Source organism: Rhagoletis pomonella, unplaced genomic scaffold (genome assembly GCF_013731165.1).
Source record: "Rhagoletis pomonella isolate Grant_MI unplaced genomic scaffold, Rhpom_1.0 Rhpom_scaffold_00003, whole genome shotgun sequence".
NCBI lineage: Eukaryota > Metazoa > Arthropoda > Insecta > Diptera > Tephritidae > Rhagoletis > Rhagoletis pomonella.
The window spans coordinates 46,646,024-46,650,278 of record NW_023458557.1 but is presented as its reverse complement, the minus strand read 5'-3'; the positions used below and the strand labels follow the sequence as shown (position 1 = coordinate 46,650,278).

Genomic DNA, 4,255 nt, shown 5'->3' with positions numbered 1-4,255 from the left:
CCGGAGCAATTGAATCTCTTTTATTTAATTGTATAAAAAAGTAAAATGTTTGTTTACATGTTTGTTCAGAACCTCCACTTGTCGCTTTGTTTATTTTTGTAATGCCATTTGCGCTTTCACACTTATGTTTTTATGTATGTATAGTTGTAAGCGTCTAATAAGTTTCCATTACACTGTCAACTTTTGTCTTTTTTGATTAGTGTTCACTTGACGCTGGCTGATGATGGTTGCTCAGTTGCCAACCGAAATGCATCGGTAGAAAATAAACAAAAAATTTGATTTACAAAATTAAATTGAGTTTTTATTTACGATATTTGCGGTCAAAAAGGTTAAAAAAATAAAATTTATAAAAAATTTGAGGCTGTGCGAATTTCACCATTGCCACAAATAAGAAACCCGGATCCTATCACTTCCTCAGAACTTGTGGCATCGAATAGCAAGGGATTCGTTTAGGCGTGGCAAATTTCACCATTGCCAAAAGTTAGACAGCCGATTTCCACTGGCAGGGGAAGAAAATCAGCTACAGTATTGACCAAATCACCATACAAAAATCAATTAGAAGACAGTATTGAGAGGAAAGGAAATCAAGGAAAAGGCAAAATTAAAAAGGAGAAAAAGACTTTAAAAAAACCAATTCAACATACTCGGAAAGCAAAAACTGAAGACCTAAGCAGTGACTCGATATCAGTGTAGTTTACGCGGAATCGGATCAAGAAAATTTTGTTGACACGCCACCGAACGAAGCTATCTGTGCCTTTTGCGAAAAATCCTGGAAGGACGAAAAAACAACATCCGAATGGAGTGCATGCCTACAATGCGACATGGTATGGGCGCACATTGTCTGTATCCCCAGAAAAAATCCAATTTTCATTTGCGAGTCTTGTGCAGATTAACATTTGTAAGATGATTAACTTTTTGAATACTTTTTTATGTAATTATCTTAGGTTTACCTGATCGCAACACATTTAATGCCAAGGAGGCTTCTTACTTTACGTGTAATTTCTGATATTATTTTATTTTTTTTAAATAAATTTTACATACATATGTGTACCCGTATTATTGCTATTCATCTAAAAAAAGGAATACTGAACAGGCTAACTAAATACTACTACATTTTTTTATGACATTGCCTACATCCGGTAATATGGTATAGTATACCACATTAAACAGCATACCTGTACCATATTACACTCCAGTTTTCTGAGTTGGCCATTTTTCGATTTTTCAAATTTTGTGATATATTTTCTTTTATTGGCTGTTAAACAAATTCCACAGTAAAGCATCTTCTACGTAATGCTCGAGCGATAAGAATTAGCTACTACTCGTTAAAATCGGACTTACATACATAAGCTGTGGCTGTTAGTTGATACATAATAAAACCTATACCACAATACCCGAAGTTCCCCTACCACATTTCGCTGACCTTAAACTTGTGGGGATGTAGTTACTATCGGACTGGCTCGTTTTTCGCGATAAAGATCTAGGACGGAACTAGAAATTTCATTCACTAGTTCGCGGTTTCCCTGCAGGGTACATACAATAATATGTAATAATTTTTGATTGGAGTGCCATCTATTGTTTTTTCGTGCGAGCTATCTTTTACGTATGAGTAAGTAGTCAAGCTAATCTTTTCACATATGAGCAGGCATGGGCAGAGAGTTAGCAGGTGCTAAAAGAGCGTAAGCGTTGCGTGTACGTATACAAGCGAGAGTGCAGCGATGAGAACACGACAGCATGCAAAATGAATTAGGTACACTAACACATGCTCACTTTTAGCTCACGCTTGTTTGTGGTAGTGCCCACCTCTGCATATGAGCAAGCAGGCAAACTATTTGGTTTGAATAAAACTGAATTGGTAAACGTTAAAATTTACGATGTCTTTGATATGATACCTACAACGAGGTTGATATCTAGACTAGGTTGATATCTAGAATTTGCCATAAATAGCTTTGCTACAGTCATAGTAGGTGCATTCTTTAGCAACCGAGCTCCAAAAGAACACTCGCTTAAATGACGAAATACACGCAAAGCAACAACACAAACTCGGCTATTTATCCGAGCTCAGCCAGGTCGGTTAAAAATACGCGACCTGAAGGCTAGTAGTGTTGGTAAGTGAAAAAACTGCTCTATTGTGAATTTTTAATGGGAAATTGGAGAGGGATATTTCTTCTTCCTTTTATACGTGAGTTATATTTTAAAAGAGTATATATATTACGCAAATACCTCGCATAATTACTCATTCAAATCGGTTTTTGTATTTAAATCCCGTTAAACTAATCACATTTTCTTACCAGCTACCAACAGGGTTGCTTAAGTAGCTAAAACGAAATTTTACCCGAGTTGAGCGTTCTTTTGTCGCTCACTTACAAAAAAATGCAGCTAGTATAAATGGTGGTCTGGACATACAACATTCAAAGCGTACTGGACATACAACATTGCAAGTTGATAAAAGCGTTGTAAAATAATATATCTCAGTCCCATAGAATTTGTTTTGATAACTTTTGATTTTGAAATTTTAGCAAAAGTCATTATAAATCATTTGTGAGATTGAAAACGAAAAACGTGGAGCGCATGCAATAAAAAGCATTAGATTTAATTGACAATATTCAAACTACATACATAACATAGACCTAAAATTTCTACAGCGAAAGTACAAATTTGAGATCGATTTTAAGCGGTCGTTATTAATATACCCACATACATACATATATTGCTCTCCAATTTCAAATCAGGCCTATTAAATGCGCCCTTCGCTTTTCATTTTCAATGTCATTAGTTGTTTATAATGACTTTTGCTAAAATTTTAAAATCAAAAGTTATCAAAACAAATTCTGTGGGACTGAGAAGTATTATTTTCTACTTTTTAGTCCATTTATAAAAGCGTTGTATATTAAAAAGTTATTTTTTATTTTTTTTATTTTCTACTTTTTAGTCTTGTCAGTATACAATTTTGCAATAGATACTAAAGTAATTGAAAAATAGTTTTTTAAAAATACATACCACATTTCGCTGATCTTAAACTTGTGGGGATGTAACGGGTGATTTTTTTGAGGTTAGGATTTTCATGCATTAGTATTTGACAGATCACGTGGGATTTCAGACATGCTGTCAAAGAGAAAGATGCTCAGTATGCTTTGACATTTCATCATGAATAGACTTACTAACGAGCAACGCTTGCAAATCATTGAATTTTATTACCAAAATCAGTGTTCGGTTCGAAATGTGTTTCGCGCTTTACGTCCGATTTATGGTCTACATAATCGACCAAGTGAGCAAACAATTAATGCGATTGTGACCAAGTTTCGCACTCAGTTTACTTTATTGGACATTAAACCAACCACACGAATGCGTACAGTGCGTACAGAAGAGAATATTGCGTCTGTTTCTGAGAGTGTTGCTGAAGACCGTGAAATGTCGATTCGTCGCCGTTCGCAGCAATTGGGTTTGTGTTATTCGACCACATGGAAGATTTTACGCAAAGATCTTGGTGTAAAACCGTATAAAATACAGCTCGTGCAAGAACTGAAGCCGAACGATCTGCCACAACGTCGAATTTTCAGTGAATGGGCCCTAGAAAAGTTGGCAGAAAATCCGCTTTTTTATCGACAAATTTTGTTCAGCGATGAGGCTCATTTCTGGTTGAATGGCTTCGTAAATAAGCAAAATTGCCGCATTTGGAGTGAAGAGCAACCAGAAGCCGTTCAAGAACTGCCCATGCATCCCGAAAAATGCACTGTTTGGTGTGGTTTGTACGCTGGTGGAATCATTGGACCGTATTTTTTCAAAGATGCTGTTGGACGCAACGTTACGGTGAATGGCGATCGCTATCGTTCGATGCTAACAAACTTTTTGTTGCCAAAAATGGAAGAACTGAACTTGGTTGACATGTGGTTTCAACAAGATGGCGCTACATGCCACACAGCTCGCGATTCTATGGCCATTTTGAGGGAAAACTTCGGAGAACAATTCATCTCAAGAAATGGACCGGTAAGTTGGCCACCAAGATCATGCGATTTGACGCCTTTAGACTATTTTTTGTGGGGCTACGTCAAGTCTAAAGTCTACAGAAATAAGCCAGCAACTATTCCAGCTTTGGAAGACAACATTTCCGAAGAAATTCGGGCTATTCCGGCCGAAATGCTCGAAAAAGTTGCCCAAAATTGGACTTTCCGAATGGACCACCTAAGACGCAGCCGCGGTCAACATTTAAATGAAATTATCTTCAAAAAGTAAATGTCATGGACCAATCTAACGT

The 4,255-nt window shown here is 36.6% G+C and overlaps 1 pseudogene; it reads right to left on the bottom strand.

Annotated features, from left to right (window-relative positions):
• LOC118735250 overlaps positions 1-926 on the bottom strand; it is a 19,161-nt pseudogene extending 18,235 nt beyond the window's left edge.
• Between the last annotated feature and the right edge of the window lie 3,329 nt (positions 927-4,255).